At 48.9% G+C, this 19404-nt stretch overlaps 1 protein-coding gene and 1 non-coding gene across 3 annotated transcripts in view; one reads left to right on the top strand and one right to left on the bottom strand.

Annotated features, from left to right (window-relative positions):
• Nucleotides 1-608: 608 nt before the first annotated feature.
• On the bottom strand, nt 609-759 carry LOC138499321 (5.8S ribosomal RNA). The gene has a single exon (XR_011279335.1). It is a non-coding gene; the product is annotated as a 5.8S ribosomal RNA (ribosomal RNA).
• Nucleotides 760-6121: 5362 nt separating this feature from the next.
• Nucleotides 6122-19404, top strand: part of LOC138497547 (UDP-N-acetylglucosamine transporter) — a 338062-nt gene continuing 324779 nt past the window's right edge. The window contains exon 1 of one of the 2 annotated variants that reach the window (XM_069621088.1): nt 6122-6230. The gene's annotated coding sequence lies outside the window, so the exon portion shown is untranslated. The remainder of the gene's footprint in view (nt 6231-19404) is intronic. The other variant, XM_069621089.1, reaches the window with a different exon arrangement.

Consider the following 19404-nt stretch of genomic DNA (forward strand, 5'->3'; position numbering starts at 1 on the left):
CTTGAGCCCCCTGAGCGATGCCGGGGAGTCGGTCTTCTGTACGCCACAGTTCCCACGCCTGCCGCTGAATGGGGATTTGGCGCTGTGCTCTTCCCCGGCCATTAGTGAGGGAATCCTGGTTAGTTTCTTTTCTTCCGCTTAGTAATATGCTTAAATTCAGCAGGTCACCACGTCTGATCTGAGGCCGTAGTTGGGGGGAAGCACAAAGTTCGGGGCAGCTGGCCTCGGCCCCGTACAGGGGGTTGCCCCAGCCCTGTGCCTCTGGCATAGGCGAGTGTGCGCTGTCCCAATCTGCAACCGAAGCCCACATGGTCACAAGGTCTGCGCTCCATGGTCATCCTGTGCTGGCAGCCGTGGGACACCAGACAGCCACACACAGCACAGCCAGGTGCTGCGGGGTAGGGTGAAGGTGCCAGGCTTTTTTAAGGCCATGAGATGGGGAAACTGGGGAGGCCGGGACGCACCAGCAGTGAGCTTGTGTGCCAGGTCCAGGAATCCAGTGACAGCGCTGATCGGGGTCTGACCTTAGGGAGACGAAGGGAACGGGGTCCCTGCGACAACCCCAGCTATGCCCCTGGGAGGGAACCCTAGGGCGATTGATGTACAAATGACCCTGAGACAGACGTAGCCCCGGGAGGAACCCGGGGCCGCACGGTGCGTTTGAAGTGTTGATCAATGTGTCCTGCAATTCACACCAACTCTCGCAGCTAACTGCATTCTTCATCGACGCATGAGCCGAGTGATCCACCGCCAAGAGTCACAGGCAACATTTTTTTGTTCCAGACGTCAGCCTGACCATGTCAGTGCAGGAGAGGCCAGGGGAGGCAGCGCCGCCTGTGGCGGAAATAGCCCAGCGCCCTATCTAGCTCGGCCGAGACCATTGTTTAAAAAAAATAATTTAAAATCCAGGCGCACAGCCTGGGAAGCCTGACTGCCGCCTGCAGCAGCACAGCGCTTCGCAGTGGGAAGGAGGCAGGCCGCTCCGCCACCTGCCCAATCCACCCATCCTTCCCCGACACCTTCCGCCCAGCTCCAGGTACCTGGGCAAGAGGGAAGGTCACCCGCTGCGCCAGCAGGCCTGGCCATTGCTCGCCCACAGATGAGGGCGGCTGGGACCTTGGGGCCCACCTGTCGAGTATAGCCTGCTGCGTCATGGCTCATGCCCGGTGTACCGGGCCCCTGTCTGCCTGGGGAGGTGCCCCTCGAGAGCAGTCAGGTTTCCCTCGGCTCGTCGCTGCCCCCACTCAGGCTTCCCTGCTGACTGGGCTGTGCCCACCAATGCCCACCCGCTGGCAGGTCAGAGAGAGGGAGAGGAGTGTGCGCCCCCGGCTCGCAGAGGTGGGCTCAGTGAGGAGAGAGGGGCGCGCGGGGCTCCCTTTCGGTTGCGTGGTTGGGGACATCCCCAGCAGCTTAACCTAACCCTGCCAGGCACCCCCGCTCATCTGCTGTGTCGTGGACACCCCTCGGGTGGAAGGGAATCCCTGCTCCCTGGCTGACCATGCGCACCGGACCGCACTGCGAGAGGTGCCCCGGGCTGTGGGTGTGCGCGTCTGGGATGCAACCGAGGTCGGGCCTGCGGCTCTCCCTCCCCTCTGTTCCACTGTTAATGATTCTTCATGCCCCCACTCACAAGCAGATACACTAGCCCTACATGTCCCAATTCACGCCCCATTTCTCCTTCCAAACACATGTTCCAGATTCAAAGGCCACCTTCCTCCTGACCCACATGCCACCATCCAAACCCACACAAAGACACCAACATCCGTCCCTCCATACCTACACCAAGATGCTGCACCCCTCAGAGCCACACCCATATGCTTCGCCTCTACCTCCAGACTCACATTCAGATGGCGTCATCCGCCCTCTCCCTCTATGCCCACACCCCATTACCGCATCCCTTCGACACACATGCTCCCACCCCTCCCATAAACCAACATCCTTCTCTCCAAACATACATACCCCATCCCTCCATTCACACCCAGATGCCCCCTTGCTTCCCACCAGTGCTCCAGCCCTGACCCACATGCTCCATCATTCCCTGACAGGCCGCCATCATATGCCCTGTCCCTCCATTCCAGATCAATAATGCCCCCCTCCGATCCAGACTCCACCAAGATTCCCAATCCCTTCCAAAAGACCAATACCATGATGCCCCATCCTCCCTCCACACAGAAAGATGCCCCATCCCTCCCTCCAGACCCACACCAATGTGCCCCATCCCCCCCTCCAGACCCACAGCAATGTCCCCACCCTCCCTCCAGATCCACACCCACGAGCCCCATCCCTCCCTCACGGAACCACACCAAGATGTCCCATACCTCCCTCTCAGAACACCACCAAGATGTCCCATACCTCCCTCTCAGACCCACACCAAGATGCCACCATGCCTCTAGACCCACACCAAGATGCCAACATGCCTCTAGACCCACACCACAATGTCCCATCCCTCCATTCCAGAGCCCACCAAGATGCCACCAACCCCCTATGCCAGACTCCAAGATGCCACCAACCCCCCCACCCCATGATGCCCCATCCTTCTTCCACACAGAAAGAAGCCCCCATCCTGCCCTCCAGACTCAAACCAAGATATCCATCTTCACACACAAAGGATACCACCCTTCAGACCCAAATTTGCCCCATCGCTCCCTCCAAATGTGCCTCACCCGTCCCAGACCCACACCAAGATGCCGCCATCGCACTCTCCCAACCAACACCTAGATGACCCATGCCAACCTCCAGAACAAATGCCCCATACCTATTCTAAACCGACACTAATGTGCCTGCAGACCCCCGCCCCAAGATGCCACCATCAGTCCCTCCACACAGCAAGATGCCCCCTATCATGCCCTCCAGACCCACACCTAGACGATCCATCCCTCCAGACTCACACCACGCCTCTATAGCTCCTGCCAGAACCACACCAATGTGCCCCACCCCCACAAACACACACCAATGTGCCCCCATTCCCACCCTCCAGATGTACACAGATGTCCCCATCCCACCCACACCAGGATGCCCCATCCCACCCTCCAGACCAACAGGTGCCCCCTACCTGTTCAGACCGACACCAATATGCCACCATCCCTCCAGGCACAGCAAGATGCCCCCATCCTGCTCTCCAGACCCACACTGATGTCTCCATCCAACCCAAACCAGGATGCTCCATCCCTCCCTGCAGACCCACACCAATAGGCTCCGTCCCTCCCCAGACCCACACCAATGTGCCTCCATCCACTCCCTCCAGAGCCACACCAAGATGCCCCATTCCCACCCTCCAGATGTACACAGATGTCCCCATCCCACCCACACCAGGATGCCCCATCCCACCCTACAGACCAACAGGTGCCCCCTACCTGTTCAGACCGACACCAATGTGCCACCATCCATTGCAGACCCCACCATCCGTCCATCCAAACAGCAAGATGCCCCCATCGCGCCATCCAGACCCACACATAGATTAACCATCCCGCCCCCACACAGACCAGTGCCCCCCATCCCTTCAATCAAACCCACACCAATGTGTGCCATCCCCTCCCCCTGGACCCATACCAATGCGCCCCATCCCTCCCCCCAGACCCACACCACTATGTCCCTATCCCCCCCTCCAGACCCACACCAATGTGCCCCCTTCCTCCAGACCCACGCTAATGTGCCCCATCCCACCAGACCTACACCACCAAGATGGCCAATGCCTCCCTCTAGACGAATACCATAATGCCACATCCTCCCTCCACATAGCAAGATGCCCCTTCCCCTTGCAACAGATGCCCATGTGCTGCTCCCCAATCACACGCGGATAGCCCCAGCCGACCCCCTCTAAAACCACCCGTCCTAATATGCCACTACCCCCCACCAATGTACCCCACCCCTCCTTCCAGACCCACACCAATATGCTGCTATCCCTCCCCAGACCAATGTCCCCATCCCTCCCATCAAACCCACACCAATGTGCCCCGCCCCCCACATCAAAGTGCCCTCAGACCGAAACCAATGTGCCCCTATCCATTGCAGACCCCACCAAGATGCCACCATCCTTCCAGCCACACAGCAAGATGCCCCATTCCACCCTCCCGACCCACACCTAGATGAACTATCCCTCCCCCACACACCAATGTGCCCCATCCCTCCGCCAGACACGCCAATGTGCCCCCACCTCCTCCATCCAGAGCCACACCAAGATGCCCCGTCCCAGCCTCCCAACCCACACGTAGATGACCCATGCCACCCTCCAGACCCAATGTGCCCCATCTCTCCCTCTGGAAACACACTCATGTGCCCACTGCCTCCCATCAAACCCATACAAATGTGCCACCACCTCCCTCCAGAGCCACACCAGGATGCCCCATCCCACACCTAGATGACCCATGCCATCCTCTAGTCCCACACCCATTTCCCCCAGACCCACACCAATGTACCCCAACTCTGCCCCCAAACCCACACCACTGTCCCTATCCCTCCCCCAGACCCACACCAATGTGCTTTCTTCCTCCAGACCCACTCCAATGTGCCCCATCCCGCCAGACCCACACCAGCATGCCCCTATCCAACCATCCAGACCCCACCAAGGTGCCCCATCCCTTCCTCTATACCAATACCATAATGCTCCATCCTCCCTCCACATAGCAAGATACCCCTTCCCTTTGCAAAAGATGCCCACGAATCACACGCAGATAGCCCCAGCGGACCCCCTCTAAAACCACCCATCCGAATATGCTCCCATCCTCCCAGACCCACACCAATGTGCCCCATCCCCTCCTTCCAGATCCACACAAATATGCCGCCATCCCTCCCCAGACCAATGTCCCCGTCCCTCCCATCAAACCCACACCAATGTGCCCCTATCCACTGCAGACCCCACCAAGATGCCACCATCCCTCCATCCACACAGCAAGATGCCCCATCCCACCCCACACCTAGATGAACCATCCTTCCCCCAGACACACCAATGCGCCCCCACGCCCTCCATCCAGAGCCACACCAAGATGCCCAGTCCCACCCTTCCAACCCACACCTAGATGACCATGCCACCCTCCAGACCCACTGTGCCCCATCTCTCACTGCAGAAACACACCCATGTGCCCCATCCCTCCCCCCAGACCCACACCAATGTACACCATCTCTCCCATCAAAACCACACCAATGTGCCCCCATCCAGAGCCACACCAAGATGCCCCTTCCCACCCTCCAACCCACACCTAGATGTCCGATGCCACCCTCCAGACCCACTGTGCCCCATCTCTCCCTCTGGAAACACACCCATGTGTCCCATCCCTACGCCCGGACCCACACCAATGTGCTCCATCTCTCCAATCAAACCCACACCAATGTGCCCCCACCACCTCTCTCCAGAGCCACACCAGGATGCCCCATCCCATCCCACACATAGATGACCCATGCCACCCTCCACACCCATGTCCCCATCACTCCCCCAGACCCACACCAATATACCCCAACCCTGCCCCCAAACCCACACCACTGTCCCTATCCCTCCCCCAGACCCACACCAATGTGCTTTCTTCCTCCAGACCCACTCCAATGTGCCCCATCCCGCCAGACCCACACCAGCATGCCCCTATCCAACCATCCAGACCCCACCAAGGTGCCCCATCCCTTCCTCTATACCAATACCATAATGCTCCATCCTCCCTCCACATAGCAAGATACCCCTTCCCTTTGCAAAAGATGCCCACGAATCACACGCAGATAGCCCCAGCGGACCCCCTCTAAAACCACCAATCCAAAACACACCCTCATGAAACATTAAATTACTCGATTAGCCCCCTTTGATCAGTTAAACACCACCATACATTGTCTTCCTGTCCCTTAGCCCCCATACGTTTCATGTTGAATAGTTGAACATGATTGTTCAGGTAAATGTAATTTCGCGCTCCCTTCTCTAAATCGGTTGAAAATACAAATTGTATTCAGCCAGCCAAGAGCATACGGATTGATGCTGTTCCTGCAGAAACGTTCCAGGTATTAATCCAAAAGCAGGCAGAGTCCGGTTGCGCTTGCACGGCAGCCACAGCCTTCCCGCTCACGCTCAGTCTCAGTCTCAATTCCCGCTTCCGAAATTGCTCCGGAAATGCTTCATTGCTCCGGAAATCACACGGATGACATCAGAGGTCACGTGAAAAAGAAAGGGCGGGCCGTTGCTATGGTCCGTTTCTCGGATAGGAACTAGTCGCTACCTTTACGAAACGTCATGTCCTGATTCCAGGCAGCGTCAGGTGAGTGCGTGTGAACTAGCTCTTGTAGTGAATTGTATATGCATTCCTTTTAGCATCCATTAACTAAGACGTTCTCATCCCTTTGTTAAATTGTTCAGAGCAGCGCTTTTGCAACCTCTGGAAGTGCACGTTGAAGTTGTAATTCGTTTATTGTACTTGTCACATGTTGAAATTAAGCATTGTAAGTACGTGACTTTATAAACATCTGGTTTTGAAATTACACAGGGCAGCCTGTTGTTGTTGGTATCGTAGACACAGTAGCTGCTCCTAAACTCATTTAATGTACGGGTCAGGCTCTGGAATGCTCGCAGACGCAGTAACTGCTGTGCAGCTACTACACAGACCCTGCTCTGGTGTAAGGGACTACATGCAGGGCTTTAAGTGGGGTAAGAAATATGGGGGGCGGGGGCTCATTTGGGGGCGTGGCCTAAAAAAACGCAAATCTTAAGGTATGCACACAAATATATATAAATGTTATATATTTGTATGCGTACCTTACTATGGTTTTTGTACTTTGCAAGCCATTTCTATGTTTAGAAAAGATGGCTTGCAAAGTGCACAAACCATAGTAAGGTATGTACACAAATATATAACATGTGTATATATATTTGTGTGCATACCTTGCGGGTTGCCTAGTTTTCAGGCCATGCTTTTAAACATTTCGGGTTTATAAAAGATGGCTTTGAAAGTACAAAGTTCAACCCATCTTTTATAAAGCTTGGATTACGGACAAAATTGTCCGTCGGCAAAGCTTTATAAAAGATGTCTTGAATTGTGTACTTTTCAAGCCATCTTTTATAAACCTCAAAAAACGTTGAGGAATCCCCAGGTTCCCTGAGGGTTAAAGATGCCTCGGCGACCTGGGGAAACAAAGGGACAGTAGCTGCCTCTGGTGACCTCTCACTTGAGGGGTCACCAGAGGCAGTTACTATGGCTGCCACTTCTGTCAGCTAGCCTGACTTCATGGCAGGCACATCACCTGTCGCGGCTGCGGCCGCGTCAGGATAATGCATCCCGCCAATGTTGCGTGCGGTGGGAATGGGGGCCCCAGCAGGTTCCCGGCTCAGCCCCACTTTTTGGAGAGTGCCGGGGCCCGGTCCCGGCAGGCCCCGGCCCACTTAAAGCACCGACTACATGTATAATAGCCAGGCCAGTTTCTTGACCCGGGCGAATTGGGTGGCTGCCCGGGGCGCAATTGCCCCGGTCCCTTGAGGGCAAAATTTCCCTGGGTGTGGGGCTGTAGGGAGAGTAGCCGCAGCCCAGTAGCGGAAGCTGCTGACTGGCAGTCACATAGTACTTGTGTAATGGTACAGAAGTCAGAGGCTCGCTGAACTTTCGCGCCACTTGGGATGGGGGCATAAAAGAGCACATTTCCTGGTGGCTGCCCGCCTTTGTAATCAAACAGGAACAACACACCACAGAGGAAAAAAGACAGCTGCCTTTGAGCGTTCCCGGCTTCCCGCCCCGACACTCCAATTGCTTTCTACCCAGACCCGTGCAAAGAAAGAAGACTGCATTGCCTCCCCGACTCGCTTGTGTGCAGAACTACTCAGAAAGAAGGTAGGTACAACCCCGATGCTTCTGTTGACATTTTAGAAAATGTTCCTTTAAACTGTTTAGATAGCGTTCGGCTGGTGCTCAACAGTGATTTGGATAGTTCAGAGTGCGTTCTGGACAAGAACGGGTAAATGGGAATATTTTGTTTTACACTTTCCTAGCCCAGATTTGTTTTCCAACATGTAGACACCTGGGTCCGTTGGATCGAGTGCGTGTATTGCAATTGCTTTGCTGTGTTCCTGCTTCCCCTTTAGGATGTGTCCAGCGCCTGAAAGGGTAAATGGCAGAACGTAGCTTCACTCTGTTCTGACCCAAAAAAGTCTGAACGGCAGAAACATTGCTCAGTTAGAGTTGAAAGCGTATATTGGAAGTTGTTGCTGTTCTGAGCACTTTCAGCCGCAACCTTTCTTCTTTGTTGGTTTTAATTGGACAGGTTTGTAAGTTGGTACTGTTTTCTGCAGTTCGGAGAACTTCATATAATTAGCGTTAGGATTTGGGGCAGGAACATATGGAACTAATTACACTTCTTTTCATGGTTCCATTGAAGTTTTATCCCCATGCAAATTGTTTTTCATCCTGGCGGGAGTCCTTTCTCGTACTGAGTTGGCTGCAGTGGTGCAGCTAGGATTTCTCGACAGGGTGAACCTGCGCTGTGTACACGTGGGCCTATGGTAAAGTTCCCCATAAACCAAGGGGAATATGTTTGATGAGACGGTTTGTTTGCTTTTGCTCGGTCCCGCTGACAAGATCCGAGTTCGAGTTTGAGCTTTGATGGTATATCTTTATTTCATTGTTTAGAACAGCAAAATTGTACTCCTTTCATCGGCAGGTCAAGGATGATGGACAGAGAGCTTCAGGACAGAATTCAAAAACGCAGGCAGTGCAAAGTGTGCAACTGACCCTATGGGGTGAGCCCCTTGCAAGGACAGATGTAAATGTTTTCTGCTGCACAACAGTAATCTGCATCCAAAATAACTCTGAAGTGTTCATATTTGACCACTAGTAATGCAGTGAGACCAATGCCCACTTTTTGTCACATGCTTTTCCCCCACACTCTTGTTTGTTTAAAATTGGCAGAAGAAGCACTCTCTAATCCACTTTTACAGGGAGCTGCCATCTTTATGCGTTTCATTTTGCATTCCTGTAAAGGTTATATAAACAGGCCTACAAGTACCAGAATGCAATCTGATATTAGGTTTATTATTTCAGTCCAGAAATTGGACCACTTGAGATCCTGTCCGGTAGGTTGAATTACTTTGAAACGTTCTACACAGGCCCCTGAAGGCCATGTGCGATGGACGGATGGTATAGTGAATGGGTTCCACTTCTATTTAAAAGGGTTTCTGCCATTTAATAAGTGCCCACATGTAAGGTGTCTTGCACTGTAAGAGATTATGCCCAGCGGGTGTTAGGCTCAAATAAGGACTGCCATGCAGACAGAGTGAACGAGATTAAAGTGGGACAGAAAACGAGATGGTCAAGGAAAAGGTGAGGAAAGCGAGACTAAGACAGGAGGAACGAAAGAGAGGAAAATATAGGCCCTATACGGGAAGCAAACTGGGGGCAGAGATTGCACATGAGAAATGGAGGCAATGGGCGGTTAAAGGGCAAGAGTGAGATGGAAGAAAGCTGAGGGTAGGGATATATGTGATTCGGAGGAGGAGTTGAAATGTAACTGGGAGAGAGCCCTGCGACCAGATTGGGTAGATATTGCTGTATCACACTTGCTGTGAAATGCACACCGGAATGTGCATATTGGCTAAATTCCAGGGCTACATGAGGACTCTGTGAAGTGGAGTCAGCCCTCTGTGCTCACATCAGCTGAATGCCTCAGTTTGATGTTTCGTTAGAAGAGTTGTTTGCTGACTACTACTTTCCTTTGGCACAGAGGACCCTCCGGGTACTGAAAAGTGTTCACTAAACATAGATGTGCCAGTAGTCATGCTGTAGTGACTTCAGCCTATGTGGGAAGTTGGTCCTAGGTGAAGTGAGGTATGCTTTTACCCTCTTAGCCTCAGGCCACACCCTGCTTTTTATTTACTTTTGCACCCCTTGCTTTACTCTGGCCTCGTAATGAAACCTGCCAGTGCTCCTGTGGTGTTCTGGTTCCTCACCTCTGTATTGTTCCATTTCAGTTTTCACTTTCTTAATGGTTAAAACAAAGACCATTCAGTTGAGGAATGTTGTATCAGATCGATTGAGTTTCTGGTTAGATGTTGCCTGCCTATTTGACCTGGAGGATGGCATCTGCAATGTAGATAAGTAGGATGTTTCCATTGTGTGGCTATGTGAAATGAGTCAGAGACTGTGATCGAGACCTTCTGCCCTTTCCTTCCGCACAAATAGAACTATCTGAAAGCACCATCACTTTAAAAGTGACTTTAAAATGACAAACGGCACTCCATAACTGCTCAACAATCTGACCCGATTTTACCTGTTTGAGGTAATTGGTGAGATGTAATTGTTTACAGAGATTCCTTTCAATGTGCCATATTGTCCTAATTTAAGCAGCCCTTTCTCTGAACCAAAAATTATTGCCTCTCACAAACCTTAAAGTGCAGTTCATAATAATGAGTGGAGTTTCCAGACTACCTTTTAGCCCATCTGCCAATTCAGAGCCTTGTTTTGTTGTGGTTGGGTAACAGCGTATTTGGTTGAGAGAGGGATTGACACTTGCAATGTGAGATGGTGAACTGGAACCTGCCAGCCAGTGGTAGGAATTGGCATACATCGTATTTGTCCAAATGCTGGAAAGGTTTTGTTCAAATAAGTATGCCCCATGCTCTAAATTTGGCCCACCTTCCACTCAGCAATTTTAGAATGGAGCTCCCTTACTGCTACTTTGCTTCACGATCAATGCATCATGTAAACTGAAGAGACTTTTTAAAAAACCTTTTTGGGGAGTTTGGATTATTCCTAGCAAGAATATTGCAACATGTTATAATTGGGCCATACTTTCTGGCCATTTCTTTTACCTCAGGCGTTTGAATGTACTGGCAATGTTGAAACAAATAAGACCTTCGGGAGCACAGAACCGGCAGAGAAAAAAACAAGTGGCACAAGGTATCAAAAGTGCCAAAGTACTGTCTTCATTCTTCAAAAGAAGTAGATATGTGCCCTCCCCAAGGCCATGGAACAGGCATTCCTGAGGAAACTGTACTGCCTCTGTTCATGCCACAAGTTTCAAGAGATGAGGCCTCATGAACCCTAGCACTAGAGGGCAATGATGACCAACAGGAACAAGGCACTAAAACATGTTGCTTTGAAGACATTTCTTCATCGCCTAAATCAATGCCTGAACATATGCGTGACCAAATTGTAACGGGAGGGCCACAGGCTATGCCACCTCCTAGTTATTCATACCCAAAGGATGGCAAAAATAGGCAACTTTCTTCTTCATATGGGCTCATGGTATTATCTAACAAAGAAACAGTCTCCAGGCCCTGGCTGCAATATTCTATTTTGACTGATAGTCTGTTTTTGCTGTAGGCTTTTTGACCCTATGCCAAAATCAAAACTTGGTAGTGATAGCATTAATAACCGGAAGCCTATTGGTAACTATTTGAAAATGCACAAAGGATCTCCTGTGAACATGCCAAATCCAGTGGCAAGTGGGTGGATGCTGAAAGTTGCCTCACATGACAAATTGGTATTGATTCTCTCCTGCAAGATGAAATACAGGCAGAGACCAATAGTTGGCGGGCTGTGCTTGAAAGAATTATGTCAGTTGTTGTTTTTCTGTCCAAAAATAATTTGGCATTTTGTGGCTCTTCAAAGAAGTTACTGACTCCAACCAATTGAAATTCTTCGGCCTTGTTGCACTACTAGGGAAATTTGTTCCGATCATGATGGATTATTTACATCAAGTGACCTCGCGAGTGATCCACAGTCACTATTTCGGAAATGTCATTCAGAATGACCTAGTTTAATGGGGTCTGAAGTAAAGAATGCAATTTTACAAAGGGTGAAGGCTGCACAATATTAGCTATTTTGGATTGTACCCCAGATATCAGCCACACCAAGCAACTGTCTTAAACTGTAGGAATTGTGGATATTACAGGCAAAGGCATTTCTGTGAAAGAATATTTTATAGGGTATTGCTCCGCCGATGACACATCTGGTGAAGGACTTGCAAACCTTCTGTATTCTGAAATGTCAGAATGCGGTCTAGAGATGGACAACTGCCGTGGTCAGGGATATGATAATGGTGCAAATATGATTGGGGTAAAAAAAGGAGTCCAAGCGCAAGTCCTCGAGCAATACCTCTGTGCATTTTTTAACCCAGGTGGCTGCCACAGTTTAAATTTGGTGATTGGCGATGCTTCCGAATCCTTTGTGAAATCTGTTTCTCTTTTTGGTGTACTCCAGAGACTATTTGTTTGCAGCTTCAACCAAACGTTGGAGCATTTCAGTGAGCATGTAAAAAGTCTTTCCTTGAGAAAGGTCTGTGAAACACAATGGGAATGTAGTATTGAAAGCTTGAGAGCTGTGCAGTATCAATTTGTTGAGATAGACCTAGCACCCATGAGCATTGAAGAAAAAGTCTATGACCCAACATTATCCTCGGAGGGTAAGTCCCTTGCTTTACACTTGGAAGATTTCAGTTTTATTTGTACTTAAGTTGTGAGGCATGACCTTCTATTTGAGGTGACCAGAGAGCCTTACTTTTAAGGGACCCTACTTTTAAGGCAACTAAACGGCATAGGAAAAAAAAGAAAATGTTTGCGTATGAGACTCAGGACGGGACCCCTAAGAAACTTTTTAAAGCAACCGTATATTATAACCTGATTGACGCCATAACTACTTCGCTTGAAAGGCACTTTTCCCAGTTGTCTGTACCTCTGAGGAGGTGCAGTTTGTAGTTTGACTTCTTAGAGACGTCCGAGATGTGAGGAGAAAAGGAGAGTGTGGAGTCGAAGATGACCCTGAGGTTCTTAGCCTTAGAGGTGGGAGACGGAAGAGGGCCAAGGGGGGAGGTCCAGTGAGTGACAGGAAAGGAGGGTGCAGGTGTGCTGGTGAGGAGACTCTCTGTCTTACTGACATTAAGGTAGAGATCATTGCTGGCACACCACTCCTGGATAACAGACATACAGTCGGAGATGAGAGAAGGAGAAGAGGTGGCAGAGTGGAGCCTGAAAGCGATCTGAGTGTCATCCGCATACCACTGAAAGTTGGAGCAGAGAGCGGCAATGCAGTGGGTGAGAGGTGCCTGTCATTGGTTTTTCAGCCAGGGAGAGAGGTTGGACCCCTGAGGAACACCACAGGTAGAAAGTGAAATAGAGGACAGGAAGGACCCAAGTTGGACCTCGGAGTGTTGGTCAGAGAGGACCGAGTTCAGCCAGGTCAGGGCCTGATCGGTGATACCCAGGTTATCACTGAGACGATTGAGCAGGATGGCATGGCTGCCCGTGTCAAAGGCAGAAGAGAGATCGAGTAAGATGAGAACAGAGGAGAGATTAGAATGAAGGTGAGGGAGCAGGTCTTCACCGATGTTCAGGAGAACAGTTGCTGTGCTTCTGGCTGCTCTGAAGCCAGACTGATGGTCATGGAGACAACCAACAGATTCAGTGTGAAGATTAAGCTGGGTGATGGCCAGCTTTTCCAGGAGTTTGCCCAGGAAAGGAGTGTTGGAGATAGTTAGCCGAGCAGGAGGGGTTGGCTGAGGGTTTCTTGAGAAGAGGGTGCACAAGAGAGTGCTTCGGGGGGAAAGGAAGGCTCCAGTGGCAAATAAGTGGTTGCAGAAGTCAGCTCGGGCAGGAGTGAGGGTGTCAATATGGTCCTTGATGGTTTTGGGTGAACAGGGAAGAACCTGTTTTGACGAAACTTTCATAGGTCAGACTTGTCTAGAAACCAGGTCAGGGGAGAACAGAGGAAAGGAAGAGAAAGAGGGAGGAAGGGGGGGGCAGAGGTAGAGGAGAGAGTCGAGGGAGGGGGAGAAGTAGAGGACGAGAGGGTGGACAGGATGTCCTGGGTTTTAGAGATGAAATGAGAAGCCAGGGCCGTGCAGAGGTCCTGTGAGGGGACAGGAGAGGTAGAGACTGCAGCAGGACTGGCCAGCTCCTTGCAGATTTTAAGAGTTCAGCTGAGACCCTGCAGTACGGACTCCCAAGCCAACAGCAGCGTCCCTCTCTGTCCCCCCCCCGCTTTCCACATTCCATCATGACATCCCAAGATTCCAAATGTACCGTGTGTAAGCTACCACACATCTCTCTCCCCCGCCCCCTAATCTTTGAACTAAACAAGGGCACGATGTGCCTACACCTGAAGAAACAATGATCACTTATATAACATGAATTTGCATTCTAAAGGTGAACAGAAACATGAAACTCATACTTTTGATACTGCATGAGAATTAAAACCTACTACTAACAAATTGAACTGCATGACACACCACGCATCTAGCCCTCCACGGCCCCCCAAAACCAAACAAAGGATGGGAATGCAAGCATAAAGAAACCAGTAAAAGTTGCTAATAACCTCCCATCAACCTAAATAATTTATGTCACTGGAAGATACCCAAAGGACATTATAAGGAAAATAAAAATCGCCGAACCTCCAGAATGATCTAACATCCTTCATTCATACTGGCTCCCGTCTTCTCCTCATTCCTCTACCACTGACCCGATCACGGCCAACCGAACCCATTCCATTCCCGTTAACCCCAACTGAGCCCTCTCTCCTGTTGCACAATCTTCTTGAAACATATCCTCCAACCCCACATGCCTCTCCCTAACCAACTCCTCAAACGCTCCTTCCACTGCTACCACTCTATCCAGATTCCAGATGGACCCATCATCTACCCTAACCGCATTACCCAAACACTCAAGAACATTTCTGGTCTCTGAGAAATTCGACCTTCCTTTGGCCGCATGCACACCCTTTCACACGCACCCATGACCCCACAGTCACCACAACCCTCGCCTTAGTTTTACGTCCCAACTTGGCATCATAGTAATCCTTATTTCTCCTTTTTGCTTCCCTCATACTTTCCTTCAACCTAATATTAAACTCTGCACTTTCCTGGGCACTCCCTGCCACATCACCACCTTTAGTCATCTTGTTCAACCACGCAGGATTAAGACCTTTGTTGGCCTCTCTACCTCTCTTAATCCTAAACGCTGACACCTGTGTGACCCCTTTGGAAAATACTCACATTCCACAAGAACCTCACTCTTCCACCTCTATTCCATTCCTCACTGCCTGTTCGATCACTCCTACCAACACCCTGTTAAATCGCTCATCCACACCATTAGATTGAGGCCTATACAGGGATGTGAACCTCCATTTGAAACCCCTCTTCCTCACATATTCCACTATCTCTGCACTTGTAAATTGGGTATTAATGTCACTCCATATTTCCACTGGAAAACCCTCTCACCTGAACACTTGTTCCAGGAACTTTACTATCTCACTACTAGAAATTCTCTTTACCCACTTCACCTCCGGCCACCTTGAAAAATGATCTACCAGAACAATCAACCTATGCTCCTTCCCAAATATTTCATACGGACCCAGAATATCAATGACCACCCTCAACCACACCTCTTTAGGCAACTGCGGCAACAACAATTCTTGTCTCTGAGTCTTCAAAGCCATATCACAGTTTTGACCCGCGCTTCACTCCCTAATCACAGCCCACCATCACATCCATTGCTGGCCACCAATACCTCTCCCTCAGCTTCCTCCTTGGTGGACCTCCTGCTGGAATGCCAATTCATGTGCTTGATTGATAAGCTTCTCCCTAAAACACATCAATACAACCAAAACCCCTCCTCTCAATAAAACCTCACCTTCCAAATTCAACTCGTCCTGAATTTCCCAGTACGCATTCAAGTCATCTGAAAACTCCCTTTTGCATGGCCAACCCTATTTCGTCCATAACATTACTCTACCCAGCCCAGGATCCTCCGCCAAACCATCATTCCACTCCTCTCTCTTAAATACCTCATATTCATTCGCAAAAACCTCCTCATGGAAGGCCACCATAAATCCCTCTTCCTCCTGCTCAACTTTGTCCCTTCCAAAGGCACCCTTGACAGAAAATCAGCCACCCTGTTGAAAACACCAGGTACATACTCCACCTTAAAATCAAATCCTATTCCTGTACTCTCAAGCACAACCTGATGATTCCAAGTGTGACCCTCATTTCCTTCACAGACAACACCTCCACCAATGGCTTACGAACTGTTCTCACCAAAAACCGCTTACCCCACGCACAGTTCCTGAAATGCCCTATTCCCCACATGCATGCCAGTAGCTCCCTCTCTATCGCCGAATACCTACTCTCATATTCCATAACAGCTATAGATGCATGACTTATTATTCTTACTCTCTCCCACCACCTTGGGAAAGAACCGCTCCTAACCCCTTCACACTTGCATCCACTGTAATGGTGCACTCATCCTCTATTCTGAACCCTCCTCAATTCCGTGCATCACAACTCTCATCTTTTATAGCCTCCAAAGCCCTCCGACACTCCTTCCTCCCCACATGCTCCCCAAAACAAATTCCACCCCCTTTCTCAAAAGTCTGTGAATAGGCTTGGTGTTGTTTTTATTACTTCTAGTTTTTGGCCCTATCTTTCAGTGTATTATCTCGTCCCGATTCTCTTATCTTCTACTGTGAGTTGTCAGTTTAGAAGAAAGGAACATAAATAGCTGGGCATGCCCTTTTACTTAGTTGCTATGATCCCTTACTATTGACAATGCCGGCTAAAGCTGATGGGATTTGAAGTCCAAAGATATAGGGAACTAACGTTTGAAGGCCCTTCTGAGTGCTGGCTCAGGCAGCATCATTGTGACATTACAACACAGCTGTTGTAAGTTACTACAGTCTGCATTTGAGTAGTGATGTCATGTTCTTATATGTGAGCAATATTGTCGCAACTAGATTGTACCATTAAAAGCACTTAAAGGTTTTTATAGAGCTATTGTGTGTTGCTTGCCAGTACGCTACTACTGAGTTTCAATTGAAGTGAAATAACAACTAGCTTTAAAATATATCCAATGTTTTTGTATAGCGTAAATTATTTATTTGAATTGACAATTCATGTTACATTTTTCTACGGGCGTTCAGAGATGTTCTGCAGGTACAAGTGCACAGAGCTCTCAACGTGCCCGAAAACACACCAGTGTAGGTTTTCCCGTCTAGGTTTTTAACTTTTTTCTTTCTTTCTTTTTTATCTTTTTTTTTCTTTGCATTACGGCACATGCAATAAGAAGATTTATGATGCAAGAATGCAAAAAATAGAACTAGCCGTGGATGGAATACACTCCACCACTTTACACAGAGGCGTGGTGGGACAAGCTGAGAGCTCTGCGCATGTATGGATAAACGCAAGCAAAATACCCACACAATTTAGGAACAAATTGTGAACTTGTATTAGTAACCTGGTCCTGTTACATAGCCGCCAACATGATCCATTCCAATCTGTAGGTGCTTAACCAGTCCTGTGTTTCTTTGGTTGAACTACTTCAACCTTTACAGAACAAAATTAAAGCACATACAGTTCACAATACTGCATAAAACCGCATTAAAATCAGTTACAAAATTCCACGCTTCTGCAAATAGGAGTATTTCATTAAACACATTATAACCTACAATCCAATACTAAATTACATACCTATTAAAAGTAGTCACTTCCAGTGTCAACCTTCAAATTATTAATAAATCCCTAAACAGCAAGTGCATCAGAATGCGAGGCAAGTCCAGTCAATCTTGTCCATAGGAATTCATCGTCCATATACTTGATATTGTGGAGGATTCTTTTTTTTTTAAGGTACACCATACGAAAGAACACTAAGGTGAGACAAGATAAATGTTTCCATGTTATCTCCATATACTTATACCCAATTACCAAAACTTCTGCCGACAGCGTATATCACCTCTGCTTGCTAAAATATCTTGTGTGGGGAGGAGATTTGCCTGTAATCTCATCAGGACATTTCGTGCAACTCCATTTGGGAACCTTCTCAAATACATTGGGCCTCGGTACAAGTCCGGCGGTAGCCGTGCCGGTAAAATTGGAAGGCTGCCGCTGGACTTGTGGATTTTTTCCGGTGCATGGCTTCATGGAAACACTGGGGGATTACGACCCCGGTGTTCTTGGAAAACTCAGGCGCCGGAAAAACGTTAATCCCCATTCCCATTTTGAGTCCCAATGAGGATGACGGAAGCACCGGCACCGTTAATAACGGTGCCGGTGCTTCCGTGAAAGTCTACGAGCGGCTGCCGTCAGATCTGGCGAGCAGGACAGCAGCTGCCCGCAGACTCACTCGAAATGAGGCCCATTGCCATCTCCCCCAGGATTTATAGCCATACATCCCTCCACTGTTGCTATCCAATCATATCTATAACATTTTAATTGAACTCTCCCTTGGTTTCCTGCCCATTCACAGTACATTCCAGATAGCAGCGTACAACAATAATCTCTCAGGGTATTCACCGTAGCATTTCGTCTTGAATCTAATAATACGGACAGCTCCTCCTACAATGTGTCTCCCAACAGGGCCACAATTTTTTTTTTAAAGTAAAGTTTTCAATTTGCCCTAGCTCGTAGGGAAGTCGGACCTAATTTGTATCTGATAAAAAAAAAAAAAATGGGGGTGCCGGATGCAAGCCCAAGTGCCCTTCTCCATATAAATTCTGGTTGGCATACGCTGATGTCATCCTTGTAGATCACACCCAAATTGGCCTTCAACGGCTTCTTTGTTCTTTTCAGAAATACTCGTTAAATGATTTAAAGATAAATCCAGGAAAATCGAAAATAGTGAGGATAATTAAATCATTCACCGGGCGTATGAACAACCATGTAATCCCCATAGCCAAGGAAGTAACCTATTTAGGCTCCTTGGTCAAATCTTTTCCAAAGAAGGGCTCTTTAATCTTAGGTCTGGAGGCAAAAACCTTGCAATTGGGTTCGCAAATAAAAAAAATACTAAATAAATTCTGTACATTCTCTGTAATCCCAATTATTAGATTCTATATGGAGAAAAATAATCCCAACCTTACTGTATGGTTTAGATACCAACTCACAATCATATGCAATAAATTGGGATAAAATGGAGGGCAAAATATGGGGACTTGTATTGGGTCTCCCCAATTGTGTTTCAATTGCATGTTTGCACTATGAACTGGGCCTTGTTTCACTTGGATCGTATTTGGAATGGAAGTGGATCTCTCTGCTTGGGTTGATTCTCGCACCGCCGCAGCTTTCTCTCTATGAAGATGTGTTGGTCTCGCTGCAGGGGCAATCGAACACATATTTAAATGACTTGAGAGTGAAATCCAATAACATTCTAGCACAGTGAGATGATTGTACGGAGGAAATGTTGATGCAAAATCCATTAAGGGTGAAAGAATCTATAAAAAGGATTTATTTATTTTAATTTTATTTATTTGCATTTATCAAGCGCACTTGCAGCCCATGAGGCATCGAGGCGCTGTTACAGAAGATAAGCAGACTTAAGATTACAGGCGGGTGCCCAGTGGGCTCATGGTTACACAGTAACAGGCACATATGCAGGAAATGGCTGATACAGATTCGTATTTGATATTCATTTTAGACAAAGAGTCTAGTTTTGATGGCCTTCCGAAAGGCTAGGTGTGATTCAATCAG

The sequence above is a fragment of the Ambystoma mexicanum genome, chromosome 5q (genome assembly GCF_040938575.1).
Source record: "Ambystoma mexicanum isolate Mex_15411 chromosome 5q, UKY_AmexF1_1, whole genome shotgun sequence".
NCBI classification, from domain to species: Eukaryota; Metazoa; Chordata; class Amphibia; order Caudata; family Ambystomatidae; genus Ambystoma; species Ambystoma mexicanum.